The 16617-nt window shown below is 49.3% G+C and overlaps 1 protein-coding gene and 1 long non-coding RNA gene across 5 annotated transcripts in view; one reads left to right on the forward strand and one right to left on the reverse strand.

The window, feature by feature from the left end:
• LOC147008286 (uncharacterized) overlaps nt 1-16617 on the forward strand; it is a 209241-nt gene that overhangs the window by 27402 nt on the left and 165222 nt on the right. The window lies entirely within an intron of this gene.
• On the reverse strand, nt 2418-7688 carry LOC147008287 (uncharacterized). The gene is made up of 5 exons (XR_015053492.1): nt 5482-7688; nt 5140-5330; nt 4908-5020; nt 3085-3162; nt 2418-2702 (listed from the first exon to the last, which is right to left on the reverse strand). It is a non-coding gene; the product is annotated as an uncharacterized LOC147008287 (long non-coding RNA).

Genomic DNA, 16617 nt, shown 5'->3' on the forward strand with positions numbered 1-16617 from the left:
CATCAGAACTACACTCATAACGGGTTGGGGGTTCAACTCTTCTTTTGTATCAGTCTGACAGAGGCAACACTTCCTCCAGTCAGTTTTAGGAGTACAACTCAACGGATTATTAGTGGACATATTGAACAGGTTAAGGCCGAGGGTTATCCTTTTACCACCTAACCGTACAAAAAACATAAGCACATAAGATATGGGATACAACTCGGTTCATACATACAAATGCCCTACACCGAGCCCGATCATTCATCCAGTGCCATTTAAGTCCCGTGTGATCTCTACACCTTCCGGGTAACTGAAGCCCTGTTACCCTTGGCCCGGCTCTCCCACGCTGGCACATCCCATCAATTCAGGCGCGGCTATCTAATAGTGTAATACTACAACTAGCTATACTTCTCGCTGAAATATATACAGGGGCTTATTAGATAGCATTTGGGACACTCAAGTATACTACAAACTACAGTTTAGGTTAGTAAACTCCAGCTACAAGTAGTACACTATAAGCCGACACTGAACCCCATGCTGAGTCTCACAGCAGTGATGTCACCAGTGTGCCCTGGTTGTGCTTTAACATCACTCTTATTCACATAATGTAATAGAGCCTGACCGCATCACCTCAATACATGATCACAGATGTTTCCCAGTAATATTTGTGATAATTTTGTAAGACAGCCACAAAAGTACTGATTTTAAGTCATGCAATGGCTACCATCTTGAAAACTGCTAACCATTTTCGAATATTAGTGCCAAAATATATTTCTCCAGTCAAAAAAACAATCTATTTAACATTTGGATCAATAGCATGTTCCTATTTATAGACGTTTCGCACTGAAAACCCTTTTTCCTATTTTATGAGACGGCCATCTTGAAAAATGGCGGCCATTTTGTTTTTCAACGTGGGTAACGTACTTTTCTGAGAGAATGGGGTCCTGGAGCACATGTGTCCCAAATTTGGAGCTTGTACCATCAACTGAAAGATTCTTGTGGGATACTGACTTAATCTGCCCCACTACACTCCGACACAGGATATCAGAAAGCTGGCACTCGTTTTGCCGAACTCAGAAGGATGACAGGCAGAGTCAACCCCACCTGGTATTAATTCAACAGGAGTGTAGTATTTGAACTCAGGATCCAAGGATCCCAAGCCCACCACTCCAACCGTGAAGCCAACCAACATCAGGTATATATAAAAAACTCTACAAACCACTGAAAGCTGCTGTCATGGTCGCAAGGCAGCCCAAAAGGGCTTTTTTATTGAAAAAATAAAATTGATCTTTCTTTCTTTAATTTAATCACAAATATTCTCACGTCATAGTTTTACGACATCACAGCACTTCTGTATATCCCATATTCCTTGTGGTATCACAAAATGCTGTGCCTGTTTTACAGCCAAGCACAGCTGGTCCGGGTGGCCAAGTCTTGATGCTGCCAGATGGAGCTGGCCACGTGTAAAGTCTGAATCTTACAACCACACACCCAACTTTCTTGAGTGTCTGTGGATGGGCTTTGTTGATTTCCATTGCAAAAAGCCACCCGAATGGGGAACTACCGGTGTCGCCATGAAAACGCGAAGTCGCCTTCACTTGATGCCAGTGCAATGCGTGGAACGTACACAATAGGACCAGCATTGTCAGCACCTGTTATTTCTGCTTCCAATAGGCGCCCATGATGAACGGCACGAAGCAGGAGCCTTGTGCCATTTCACAGGCCTTCATGAGGTTGGAGATTTCTCAGCAGTATCATGGTCTGGCTTAAGGTAGAGGAAGTGTGTTGTCAGAAAACACAGCAGTGTAACAAAAAGATCCCTGATTTGGGGGCACCGGTGCATTGATGCTGCATCCTGCAGGGCCAGCCCCCCAGCCCCCACCTCTTCATCATCTTGCAGTAATCCAAGCTGGTGACATGTCTCTTGGTAGCTCTCACAGGTGTGACCATTTATTGTGCGCACGTCAAAAACTCATCACCAGACACTGGGTGCACAGTGACAACTGTGCTCGGACCTCGTGTGGTCCCAGCACAAAATTACACAGCGCAGGTTATTTGCTTTTGGGCAGTTTGGGTTCTGTGCATTGTATTCAAAGAATGCTGTCAGTGCAGTGTGGCGTGGTGGCTGCTCTGCAGCTTGGCGAGCACAACCTTCAGGGTAGGTCACCACCTGCTGGTTCTCCAAGTGCACAGGGAGTTGAAGCACTGGAGGGTAGTCGTGCTCTCTCATGGGAAATCCCAGCATCCCCCAGCAATGCTTCACTCGCACCAGTTGAGCGCATATCCTGGAAGCGCTTCATCTCATTGATTGGCTGGCGCTGCTTAGCTTGGCTACCTGCAACCTGTTGAGGTTCTGCAGCTCAGTGCTGCTGCTGCTGCTGTCTCCACAGGAGCTGATTCAGCATGCATTGAAGTCTGAAGCCATGGCACGGTCAGGTCCCTTGTACATAGTTTTTTTTTTTTAACAGGTATTTTAAAAGAAATAAATCCTTCCCCAAATATCCCTTTCATTTGCATTTTGTGTGGTTACGACTTGGATACGATCAGGCCCAGAATGAATATTTTCACATCAAATTTTCAAACTTTTCAGGAGGTCATACCCCTGGACCCCCCCCTTCCCCCATTCAGGAGTCCTTGACTTCCGTGTTTTCCTTTTTTTGTGAAAGTTCTGCAGTTTCACCAATGTTGAGTTATTGGTCCGTTCTCGACACAGAGTAATTCTGTAAACACAGCACACACACACACACACACACACACACACACAAGAAATTTAAAAACTGCTGTGGCTGCTGGTTGCATCATTTCTGGAAGCACGCAGTGCCCCTGTTACCAGTAAGCTGTAACTCATGTCAACGACCTCGGAAGGATGACAAGCCGAGTGTGTGTTATTTCATACCTGGTGTTATTTAAACGGACCCCACAGCGGCTCAAATTCAAGACACTATGATGTCAGGACAGCCAGCTTAACCGTTAAGCCAACATCAGGCTTGACAGACAGGTATTTAATCGCAGACAGCTTGGGTGGGAGGGGAGGTGAAGGGGGCAGGCGGCGGATCGCATTGTCCCCCGGCGTCCACGCAAGATTCCTGAGAAAGCATTTACCTGGTGCTGAGGTGTGATCGATGGTAACGGCTCGACTGTGCAAGTCTCCGTCTCACCTTGTCGTTCCATTGTTTAACGCTGCAAATAAACAAACAAATGGTTACACGAGACATTTCTTGGCTGCATTGTATCTTAATCGAGCTTTCGTTTAACGAGGCAGAACTCTTACCTTCCGCATACCTGCTCGAACCACTATCTACAAATCCTCAAACAAATTCATCAATTCCCTTCACTCGGTGATGATGGTCGGTCAGAGCTTGACGTTCCACCTCATCCACCAATTCTACATCTTCAATGATCGAGTTTGAGTTTTCAAATGAGCCGTGGATTAAAAAAAAAAGGAAACGGAACATGTTGATTTTATCTCCCATGAACACATTAACAACATGTATAAACCATGAACACACACCACGTGACAGCTTTGAATATTAATAATTGAATTAAACGAGTCTCACCCATTTGAGTCGATATCATCTCCGGCATCGTTGATTACGGCCTCGTCGGACGACAATGGCTCTTGTACCGTTCTCGCGCTTCTTCACACAAAACCATCCTCAGGGAGTTCGAGTACGGATCCTGGTTTGAAAGTGCTCGATGGGGCGTTGTCAAACCGAGAACCCATGATGTCTCCTTGTGGAATTCAGAAATATGGATTCGTCCATTTTGTCGATTGTTCCATTGTTTGGATCAGCTTGCGGGATCACGTGAACCATCCGTTCGTCGGAAATCTCATCGGACAGATCGGAGTGTTCCATCGTCGGGACAGAAAAACAATTAATTAATTCATCCGACGGGAAAGGGCAAACCAACCGGTAAAACCGATTAACGATGCACGAATGTACGGATTGAGGAGCTGCCCATCTTGTAGTTGTAACGCTCCGGTGCCGCAAGGTGAGGCCTTCTCGTGGCTCGTTTAACAAACCTACAATGTGCGTGTTCATGTCGAAAGGATCCCGAGAGAGGTTCACGACTTTGTCCTCACAAACAGGGAAGATACAAATTAATTAATTGATTGTGCGACGGATCTCACGGAGCTGCTTCCAATTTACTGGGAGGGTTAAGTGCCTTTTCAGGTTGACAAGGCCAGCAACGTAGGTAGAGGCAATTACAACTACAGTGGCCATCGAGACGAGATGGAAACGCTGAACATGTTTGTGGTTGTGGCTAAGTGTTTAGTGTGGATTAGTGAAAAAGGTTGTGGATGAACAAGAACTTGGCTAAGGACGGGGATAGAAGGAAACTTCACTGACTGATTCATGGGGTTAAAGAAAACGAAGATGAGCATCCAGAAAGGATGTAAGCAGGTGATAGAGGAAACAGATGGATGACGAGATCCATGAGTGGGAACGAAATGAACTTCAGCAAAACCCACTGAGAAGGACTCTGCAGGAGGAGTCTAAAAATTAAAAAGGTCAGAGGTCATTACAGCACATGGCATCGAAGGTCAACTCGACCCGCGGCTTCCTGACTTCATCGACTCTCGTCGCCAACGAGCGGCTCTCATCGGAATCCTTTCCTCTCCGCTTCAGCACGAAATATGTCCCCGTGCTATCGGAGTGGAGGCATCAGTCCTTTACAAGCGAATCGCCTCTCACATCCTGCCGACTCTGCATCCTCGTGTTGCAACCTGGATCGCCTGGCCTTGCAACGAGATCTGGCTGGAGGAGTGGCTCCCCAAAGACCCCGTGTTATGGTCCGCCAGCATGTGGACATGCACCGACAATTGGTCAAAACCACCGCATACGTGGGTCACGTGTCATTGAAAGACTAAGTTGGTAGTTAACATGGTAGCGTAGCGCAGTTCTACAGGAAGCTGGACTCACCTTGGCCTTGAAGAGCGGTTCATGACGGAACCGCTCAACTTTCTGGTCAGCCTGTTGCACCCATTGCACACCATCGAGCATGTGGGGCCACCGCACACCTCCGGACACATGGTCTGTACAGGAAAGAGAGAGGGTGGGGACATGAAGTCAAACACAAACCTTCATTGAAATCGATCCATCGTGCAGGTGTATCGTGGACTCGACGTCACCACCCCCCTGTCCCCCAACACACCTTCCAAGTCCTGCGGCGATGGACAAGTGGCGGTGGGGACAGATTGAGGATCCTGCTGGGAATCTCCACTCACAAACCCGCACGCAAGTGGCCCCAGTATCATGGCTGTTCATTGATAACCAGGGGTAACAATGGCGTCCATGTCCTGCTTGCGTGACAGCAGGAATCTTCAGAATCAGCACCGCTCTCTCCTATGGCAGAAGGGGGGGGGGATAGAACAACTCTTCAGCATCGCTTGCCCCATCCCACCCGACTGGCCAGCCATGGCCGGATGGGGGTATCCAGCTCTGCGGTTGTAACAACAAATAAATAAATAAAAATCAAAATGAAGTCAAACTCTACCTGAAATTGGCGTCGTGGAATGTGTGCGTGTTTCAGGACCACAGCACAAGATACAAGCGTCGAACTGCAATGGGAAGGGAGCTTGCTCGCCATAATGTGGACATCGCAGCCCTCAGTGAGACTCGCCTTCTGGATGAGGCGGACTTGGAGGAAGTCGGAGCTGGGTTCACGTGATGTCGGATTGGAAAGCCAGAACGGCACAACAGGCAAGCAGGTGTTGCCTTTTGGAATCGAACATCGATTGCAGCTTCCCATCCGTGATCTCTTTCGTCTCTTTTGATACAGTCGAGCATCCTGTCTTACTCTCCAAACTCTCTGCCTTTGGCATCCAAGGCCAACTCCACTCATGACTTACTGAGTTCCTCTACTCTCGTAGCCAACGCGTGGATCTCAACGGAATCCTTTAATCTCCTCTCCCTGTCAAGGCTGCAGGACCTCAAGGCAGTGTTCTCGGCCCAATCCTATTCCTGATCTTCATTAATGATCTCTGACTCTCTGGACGATCCTCTTTATCTATTTGCTGATGACTCCACCCTCTGCCATGACATCCCTCATCCTTCTAACAGGCAGGCTGCAGCCTCTTCCCTCTCTTCAGACCTTGACAAAAATCACAAGCTGGTCAAACCCTGGAAGATGTGTTTCAAACCTGATAAATCTCACACTCTCGCTATCTCTCTCCGAAAGGACCGTCTGGCAACTCCACACCCCGATCTACTTTCTCAAAAAATCTCTGAGCGAAGACATTCAAACTCCAGGGTCTCACTGTCAAGCATGACCTTTCTTGTGCAAACCACATTTCAAAGTTGGTCTGCAAAGCCTTTGAGCATCCTCCATCAGTACAAAGTCCTTCCTTGGCACACCTGAACTCCTATTCACCTGCAATGCCTTCATCCACAGCTTGATGACTGAATTGATCTCCACTCTGGGCTATCTAGCATCCTGTCCCTGCCTCACACACCTTGCTCGGCTTGTCACCCTGGAAGCCAAGGTTTTAAAAAAAGATTATTGGAATCTCCTGCAACGAGGCTGAGTCGATAGCTCTATCACTTCCCCAACGTGGACCAGTCAGTGGTTTCCCTGTCTTCTACCGCCTCCTGTCTGGCCTTGCAAACTCTGCACTTTCCGTGCTTTGTTCATCCCCACCCCCAGGTTCTTGCAGGGGGACACACAAGAGACACCATCAACCACCTTCTGGTGAAACTAACTGAATCCAGGACAACTGCTCACTTCAACTCATTCGTTCCTCGTTTTTCCCGCCTGTGGAACCAACTTCCACTTTCTCTTCCTCTCGTTCCTCCCTGCAGGTTTTCAAGACAACTGTTCAACACCATCTCAGATCGTCCCCAATCCAAAACCATGATCTTTTCTACCCTCGTGAACCCCCTCAATATCCCACCTCCTTCCAAATTCCGAGTTTTATCTCCTGAGAGTTTCCTTCTGGATCCATCTTGTCCACCCCATGCATCGTCTCCTGTCCCCCATTCCTCCCCACACCCATTGTTTGGCTCCACACCCATTGTTTGTCAATCCCATGAAATAAGTCCTTTCTTTAAAGATTCTGGGTCGCACGATCTGCCATGATCTTTCCTGGGAAAGCCACATTTCAAACCTGGCCTCCAAAGCCAGTTGCTGACTCGGAATCCGCCGTCGTGCAAAGTCCTTCCCCGGGCCACCTGAGCTCCTGACCACACACAAAGCTTTTGTCCGCAGCCTGATGGAGTACTGCTCTCCCCTCTGGGCTGGTGCTCCTGCCTCCCATCTTCTCAGCTTCACGCTGTGGAAACCAAGGCATTTCGGATCATTGGTATCTCCCGCGGTGAGGCCGAGTCTTTGGGCTTCTCACTCTCTCACCACAAGCAGGACCGGTGGTCTTTCTGTCTTCTACTGTCTCCTCTCCGGTCTCGCCCCCCTCCCCCGCTCTGTCTGCCATTTGTCCCCACCATATTTCCACAGGGCGCTCAAGGTCCCCCAACAGCCCCCTTCTGGTAAAACTACCAAATCAGGAATCACTGCTCACCTTCACTCTTTCATTCCTCTTTTTCCCCACCTTTGGAATAAACTACATCACTCTATTCAATCCCATTCTTCTCTCCAGGCCTTCAGAACAGCTGTTCACCACCACCTCTTATCATTCCCCATCCAAATCCTCAATCTTTTCTGCCCCCGTTAAGCCACCCCAAACCCACCTCCTTCAAATTCCCTGCTTTCCTTCCTGAAATGTCTATCTTGTATACCCCGTGTTCCCCGCCCCATCCCTCGCCCTTCAACAGATCTCCTAATGTCTCTGTTCCCCACTGTTTTGTCCTTCCCACTCCCACCCCTCTTGTCTCATGCCCCCTTGCTGTGCGTTGGTGTTCGCTCTCACACGAGCCTCGACAAGGCATACCAAAAAAATCCTCCCTCTGTCTTTGCTGTTGGTGTTTCTCACCCTCTCTCTCTGCAGTTCCTTTTGTTCTGTTGTGTTCTGATTCGTTCAATCGACCAGCACGAGCTCTTCCATGCCTCGACTATGCCTACAAAAACAAAAGTAAAAATAAAAAAGAATAAATCTGAACTGCTATGCCTGTTGGGGTTGGCATCGCGAATGCTGTGCCTTCATGCCATAAATGTGTGTGTGTGTGTGTGTGTGTGTATGTGTGTGTGTGTGAGTCCCTTCCATAACTCTAAAACCATAAAACCTAGCAGCCTGAAACTGCATGCAGACGAAGGGAACTCCACACATATGCTTTGCCTTCCTCTCACCTTACACTGTCCTCTGTTCCCCCACCTCTCCTCGCCCCCCCTCCCACATCTACCTTTTCCCTTACTCCTCTACACTGTCCCACCTTTCTCTCCCCCACCCCCCCTCTCCCCTTCGGTATTCCCTTTAGCGTTGTGACGGATGGTATTGCTCGTAAATAAATAAAATAAAGACGAGCCTTGCATCCGTTTGAAAAGCCCCCCAGAAAAGATGTGCGTGGAGAGTGCGGCGTGTAGACGTGATGGCAGCAGTTGAAAGACATCAGATCCGTCTGCTCCGCAGACACTTCAGGCTTCGTAAGAAGGAAGCATTCGGACCGATTTGATGAGAATGACACAATCATCAAGACTCCACTGAATCGGATGCAATCCAATCACTTGGATTGATTGCGAAACAAGTCCTCATCCAACAAGAAAGATGCGCATCATCATGTAAAAAACGAAGTGCGAAAGAGACCACGGTGCATGAAGGAAGACTGGTGGATACAGAAGGTCATCGATGTACAGCAGGTGATCGTGTTACGAATCTGGCAGCCATGAGCACTCAACATTCAGGTCCCCGGAGCTCAGTTATTTCGTTGAGTAAATGTGGATAGATAGCTCCCTTTCCCTGATGTCTAATGGGAATTAAGTGTACGTGCCCTACGGGTTATTTTATAGTTAGGATTTTTACACCACCAACAACAACGGCATCCTCCCTGGCGTCCTTCCACCATCGGCCTTTCTGACGCGCAGAGCGCCTGCGGGTGGAGTTCCATTGGTAACCGACGCATTGGCTCCGCTCCAGGGTCAAGCGAGACGTGTTACCTTCAGCCAATGGGAAAAGCGCGAGCGACTGTACGCCGCATTCCCTTCAATGCGGAGGCACGTCGCCCGAAGAAGGAGGAATGCCTCTCAGGGGGACGGGTCGCGAGGATGCTCGCCACGCCCCCCCCCCGGACGAATCACGAACGGCGAGCGGATCGCCTGAGTCGAATCGGCCAATCGGGAGGCGAGTTGCATGGCCAGATTGGAGAAGGGCGGGTGTGCGTGAGAAGGTCCTGTCTTTTTCCCTTGAGCCTGTCCCGTGGAGGATCGCTTGACTGTCTCCTCCGCTGGCGCTCGCTGTCTCGTTGCGTACCGGAGGAGCGTGCTGGAGTCCGACGCTGCCCTCCATACCCGGTGCTTGCAGCGGCATCGAGTTGCAGGTTCAAGTCCCGCCGAGCCGGATCGTCGCCGCACGAAGGGCCGCACGAGGCGGGAAGGTCCAAGCTCGCATTGGTCTCCAGCTCACCTTTCCTCGAGCTGGAAGCCTTCAATAAAGACCCGGCGGGGTCCATTTCTTTGGGTGTGTGTCTGTGTGTGGGCCCGTCTGTTAAGTAGAATCGTTAAGTGCTTGCGTTGTTGTATATTGGAATATATTCGGTTGTAATCTGCTCTTTGGCAATTAACCCTTCCCCACGCGGTCCAATTATTGGCGACTCATGATCCTGGAAGGGGCCCGTGCCTTTCAGATGTCAAACTGAAGAATCAGATGTCAAACTCTGCAATGATCGCACTCCGTTGCCTGACGAGTCGAAGATACGTAAGGGAAACATCTCCCTCACTGATACTCAGCACTGTTGGAGAGCCCGATTAGGGCCGATGTGAATGTGGGACGGACAATGGAGAGTAAGGAGCAACAGGTGTCTGAGCAGGTGTCCACCTTGCATCAGAATGGGCTGTTGAGAAAAAGGTGCAGCTGCATATTGTTCTGGGAAATTATTCCAAACAAAACATTTCGTTATAAATGTTGTTTGAAATTTGTTTTCATGACCACCTTAAGACTCGTGAGATCACCTGGTGGTGTTTGTGGAAGTTGAGGAAAAGGTTTTCCATGGTTTTCCTGGTCTACGTTCTGTTCTCCATCATTTCGATCTGCATTGGCGTTGCCTGATTTGCTTTCTCACCACCTGAGTTTCCGGTGTGCATGACGGCAAACCAGCGGTGTGTTCATGACATGCACCGAGAACATGCAAAGTGCAAACGCAATGTGTTGCAGACAGGAAGAAGAAGAACTACTCACACCCTTTTTGGGGGGGTTCTCGAGGCGATGAAACGGCACGGTCCTCTGGAGCGCTTTACATTTAGGTTGGAGCCTCGTTCATCGGCCTGGGATGGATGAGGAGTTCGTAATTTTGCTCGAGTTGGAACTTTGTTTTTCCTCTGTGGACACCATGGAGTCCCACACCCCACCACTTACTTTTAGGACCTCTGGCCTTCCCAGTTTAGTGATGGCCACCATGGTGTAGGTAAACGAATGCCAACTTTGAGACAGGAAGCTCTCACGTACCGGCCCTGTCACGTTATTGCAATCGAGGCAGGTGGCTAACACAGGTGTTATCTCGAGCGTAGACCTCTTCTTTTCTCGTCATCGATGATCATTTTTTTTGCCATGCAGTGGCCCACTTTTCGCAGACTCGTCCGGTGGGAAATATATCCATTAGCTGTTTAAGGATTTGAGCAATCAGCAATTGCATCATGGGTAAACACGAAGGTTAAAGGTTGTAGCTCGATCTATCCAAGCACCTTGCTTGGCTGTCGTGCGCGATGTTACATTTTGCTTCTTTGGATGCAGAGTTCTCGACAGTGCGATTTTTGATACCCCAGTTGTTGCAACTGTGGTACACAGTTCATGGCGGCACTGCAGACCGTCTCCTCAGTCCCCTTTGTCCAACCCACAATGGCAGGTGCTGTTGAACCATAAAGATTGTACATCTTCTCAGCTGTCGTGATCTTTGCAATTGGTATTCTCCACTCCAGGAGGAGGCTGATGTGGCCTTGTTTGAAATCATTCTCCCACCATTCAGAATCAAAAATTGCAGAGTCGGCACCTTTAAATCGCTCGAAACAAGGGAGGAGCAGCTTCCATGATGCTATCTGCAGAAGAGACTTAACATAGCCTCGGATCACCGGATGGAAAGAGGTTTCAAACGATTATGACGCCAAGTCATGCCCCACCAGATTAACAGCCCGTTACTGGATTCGGTCAGGAAAGAGAGATCACGAGCAGGTGCTCGAGCCCAGACATGGGAACAAGATTCCATCAGAGGCCGAGAGTAACCTCGTGTTGATACCCTTGGGGTGGATTGAGTATGTGTTTTTTTGCTGAATTAAGTATAACTTGTGTTGTCATTAAATCTGATTGGTTGTCCCTCATGGACCACTGAAATGTGGAGATCGGCGAAGAATTCAGAGATAACGGCAAACACTTGTCCAGAGATTCCAATCCGACTTGAGCTTATGCTCAGTCTCGAGGGACAAAAGATTACCAGTGGACCGGCAATGTCGAAAGCCGAACTGATCATCAGGTTGAAAAGCAATGTCTTCCAGGTGACCACCACCATAATCCCCCCCCATAGCAACAACACCACAACCAACACCATCCATAGTTTTATAAACACCACACGACCTGAGGGCAAAAGTACATATTATGCACCTCAAGTCAACTTGCTGATTATAGGTGCCCTCAGGTCATATTTTACAATTTGTTGGTGTTGAATGTAAACCTTTGGAGGTGAGATGTACATACGTACTGTTGGGTCGCCAAAATCGGTGACCCTTATTGTCAGTAATTCTGTCATGTTTGTTTGGATGTTTGTTTGTTTGTCATCAGCATCATTGGTTGTAAACGTGGGCGGATTTTGACCAAACTCGGGTGGTAGGTACATCTTATGACCTCGTGCTTTGGAAATTGTGATGGTTGCTAGGGACGCTTTGGTTCCCTCGCAACAACCGAAAAACCTTCAAAATCGGTACCGTTCACGCCCGAGCGACCAGGTGAGTACATCGATACGAATGAAACTTTGCAGGTTCATGGTACTCAATGAGTACTACAACCTTGCCTCAGGACATATTGACCGATTTCGCTTAGGTCAGAGGTCAAAGGTCAATTCGTGCATTGTTCGGGAAAAATGACCATTCAAAGCCCCCTTGATCATACACGGGTTAACCGATTCGATTGCAATTTCGTAAGTACTTAGTACCAGATTAACTCAGTGCGATTGACCCCTTTGACCCCAGATCAGGGGACAAAGGTCAACGGATGCTCGGCGACCCATGGCCGCCTACCGGCTTGTATTCGTATTACCGTACGTGTGCTGTGTGTAGATTACTGTATGGAGATGCTTGAGCACGCCTGCTGGGCGGCGAGGGTTCAGAACCACCATTAATAAAGCACGTTACATGCTTGTGCCTCGGGCCTCGTCTCGTCTCTCGTTACTCACATCGTTGGGAAACACCACAGTTGGCGACGAGGTTGGCCGACAACCGAGTCGGCATTCACAGTAATGTTCCGTCCTTCAGTGGCGACTCAAGAATGTACAGGCCAAGCTCTTCATGAAGGAGGGCATGGCTCCTCGTTTTTGTAAACCGAGGGCAGTCCCATATGCTCTCCACGACAGGGTGAGAGGTGAGTGAGACGGCCTGACCCTAACCCGAACTGGGCCACTCGAGTCGTCACGGTGCGAAAGCGGAATGGCGATGTTCGATGATGCGTGGACTTCAAGGCCACAGTCCAACCCAGGTGTTCGTATCAAGCGGTTCTCTCTTCCGTCGATCGACGAGATATATGCACAATTGGCACGGAGTAGATTCATTACGAAACTCGATCTGCGGGATGGATATTTTCCTCTGGAAATGGAGCCCGGTGGTGGTGATGGTGACGTCTTAACGATCAACATCTGTCAAGGACTCTGAAACGTAGGGTCTGGAATCCTATCAGTAAGGAGAACGAGTACCGTGATGATAGAGAACAGTGGATCCAGGAAAAGTACCGTGATCAAACGGTTCGAACAGGATGAGACACCGAAATTTCTTCACTGCACAACAATTTAATCAAGGCAAAGATGGCGGCAACCAAGTAACACACACGAGGCACCAGTAAGCCAAAAACCGGAAGTTCTCCTCCCTTTCCGGTGGAGATTATAGGAAAAAAGGTAAGAATTACAGAATCGCATGACACCAACATGGCAACAACAGATTGCAAGAAAACATTCACAAGTAAAGCAGTAAAGCGTTCACATTATATAGCATAGCATCAATGACTTTCTAACAGACTCGATCAATACACCCGAGTGTTTGTTGAACAAGCCGAGTAAACACATTCGGGATCTCCATGATAGCTCCGTCACAGCTCCAGCGGATGAGGCAGGTAATAATGTGGTTTGTAAAAAGTTTGATATCGAGGTTTTATTGAGTCGCATTGATACGGTTACTTTGACTGGTACAGGAAAGAGCACATATTCTCCTTTTTACAAGTCTCTCCAAGATGTCTCTGATCATCAGGAAGTTTTAGTTGATAATTTCAGTATTAAATGTAAATAAATATTAACAAAGAGGTAAATCTTTGTATTCCTTGGCTTTTCTGGATCCCAAAACTTCATAAGAGTCCGTACAAGTGTAGGTTTATAGTGGGTACCAGGCAGTGTTCCAGCAAACAATTATCGGTTGTCGTGAACTCAGGCTTTCAAGCTGTTAGGAAAGCGTTCAATATTATCGTGTTTCAGAAATGTTTCATGTGAGTTATCGGACTGCATACGCCCGCACTCCACGTACATATCTGGCGTCTAACCAAATAATCAAATTTATACATTTACTTTTGTTTGAAGTGAGGATGTGAGACTTTATTCATGCAAGTCAGATATTAAAATAAACATCCATGTTTCGATGTGGATGAATTCTGAATGTTGATATTTTATATTTTCTATATTGCAGATCCAAGACCGAGAGGACAGCACAATATTGAGGAACAAATGAAGAAACACGACTCTCTTATCGTATCGATTATATGATATTACAGATATTATAGGATCGATCTATATTATCTATATTATCTATATTATTGGATCCCTCCAAATTAAGAGCGGTTCAAATTATTCCCGGAACGCAACATGGTGAATCAAGATGGGCTGGAACAGGTGGGTAGTAGTGTCGTGTTAAAGGAATCTGTGGTCCAGGACAACACCATGCATGTTGACCATCCCCCGCAACAGAACATAGAGGTCGCATTGGGAGCGGCGGTGCATGGCCGCCCCCAACAGCAAATTCCCCCCCCCCGCCCCCTGGCAGATCCGACCCCGAATGAAGCGAATCGGCTCCATCAGGGACATTTAACTTGGACCAGTTGGGGGAAATACTAATTCGTATGCAAATACATATACATAATGCAAATACTAAATAATGGGGGGAAAAAAGGAGGGGTTTAGAATGACGAAGGAAGAATTGTCAGAAACGTGAGGGGAGATAGAGCAGGTAAAGGACGAATTGAATAAAGTGAAGGATGAGCAGGCACAGATGGAGGGAAGGTAAGGGAAATTAAAACGGAGCGAGTGGAATGTATCGAGACGATGCAAGAAGCAGGATGGCCTCCTTAAGGAACAGAGGGAGAAAATACGCTCTCTCGAAGCAGATCGCGACCAGGCGAGCCCGAACGAGGTAGAATGGTTGCATGGGCATGCATGCTGAGTTTGGGGGGGGGGCAGAGATTCTGAGGTCTCTTGGCCTAATACAGGCCCCCAGTATGATTGTTCCGGAATGTATGCGGAATGCGAGCGGGATGGCATGGGGGAGTAGGCAAGATGGTGAGGGGCGCGCATCGACCCAGACGGGGTTGACAAATTGTCCGGGCGAATGGCTCGGGCTCCGTGGGGGTAGGGCACCGCCGGAATCCGGGGCGTCCGGCCCTCCATTTGTCCCTCAGGGACTGGTGAGTGGGGTTCGGAACCCGGGAGGCCGGACGGTGCCGCTGGCTCCATACGATGGAAAGACCGACCTGAGGGCGTATTTGGCCCAGTTTGACCACGTGGCCAGGGGTAAATGGCTGGAGCGTGGACGAGAGTGGGATCCATCTCGTGGTGGCGCTGCGCGGCGTTGGCAGGACGACCACGATGTCCCCGGGAGGGATAACATTGGCAGGCATCCGTTCGGCCATAAACAACTGGTTTGGAGTGGAGCAGCAGAGCGAGCTTGTTAAAGCTCAGCTCAGTGGGCGTAAACGTCAACCCCATGAGAAAATGGGGGATTTGGCATCCGACATTCGCTGCGCGGTGGAGATCGCGCATGCAAACAAGGCGCCGCTCTTCCAGGAAGACCTTGCTCTGGACTATTTCATCCAAGCTCTTGCGGGCACCGACACCGGGGCCCTGCTGACATTTCACCCTGAAACCCTCCAGAAGGGGCTGACGCTGCCCGGCCTGTCCATCAGCCCGCTCGACGGCTCCCTTGGAGTAAGAGAGGAAGCTGACGAACAGGTCGAAAAGATGCTCAATGCAGGTGTCATTGAGCCCTCGGGAAGTCCTTGGATGCCACTGGTTGTGTTGGTAAAAGAGAAGGATGGGACCACGCGTTTCTGCATGGACTATCGCCAACTTAACAACGTGACACTCAAAGACTCCTATCCCCTGCCAAAAATTGACGATACCCTCGACGCCGTTTCAGGCTCGAAATGGTTTTCAACTTTGGACCTGAAGAGTGGTTATTGGCAGGTGGAGATGGATAAGACGGGGAAGGAGAAAACGGCATTTTCTACAGGGAAGGGACTGTATCAGTTCACTGTGATGCCGTTCGGTTTGTGCAACGCCCCCACCACCTTTGAGAGATTGATGGAGCGTGTGCTGGGCGGCATGCCATGGCAATCATGCCTGGTGTACCTGGATGAGGTCCTGGTACACGCGAAAACATTTTCCAGGCAATAACATATTTGGACCAGGTGTTTGGGCGCCTCAGGCAGGCAGGGTTGAAGTTGAGCCCGGGAAAATGTACTTTGTTCGCAAAGGAAGTGGCCTATCTCGGACAAGTGATAGGCCGCGATGGGGTGAAAACCGACCCAGGTAAAATTACAGCAGTGGAGGAGTGGCCCGTTCCCCATAACGTCAAACAGGTCCGGGGGTTTTGGGGTCTCTGCTCCTACCACCGGCGCTTTGTGGCAAAATTTGCTGACATAGCTCGACCCCTGTGGAGCGACACGTTCGTTGGAGGCGTGGGTTGGTAGCGAGTCTGGGCGACGCATCAGAGACGCGGACTGGAGGCGCAGCTCTGCCGGCTGTGTAGTGCGAACTTGCGCGTCCGTGCGAGGAGCGCCGGAGACAGCTCGCCGGCCACGCGAGAGGCCCGGGATCAGGCGCGGCCACGCTAGCTGCCGTGGGGACGGGACGTCGCGACTCGCCGACCACCGAGGGGGGCAGGTAACCTGCCACGGTCTCACGGGACCCGTTCGGTCCTCCAGGTCCCGCGTTATAAAGGTCCACGGACCCTGTCTGCCACTCCCGTCTTTGGGGGTGGCCATTCCTTTGCTTTTGAATGAATGTTGGTGGCGCCGTGTCTGTTAAGTAAAACTGCATAAGTGACTGTAAATAATAACATATTCGGTTGAATTGCTTT

This window comes from Eptatretus burgeri, chromosome 20, assembly GCF_056783735.1.
Source record: "Eptatretus burgeri isolate ZD-2024b chromosome 20, Ebu_testis_v1, whole genome shotgun sequence".
Lineage (NCBI taxonomy): Eukaryota > Metazoa > Chordata > Myxini > Myxiniformes > Myxinidae > Eptatretus > Eptatretus burgeri.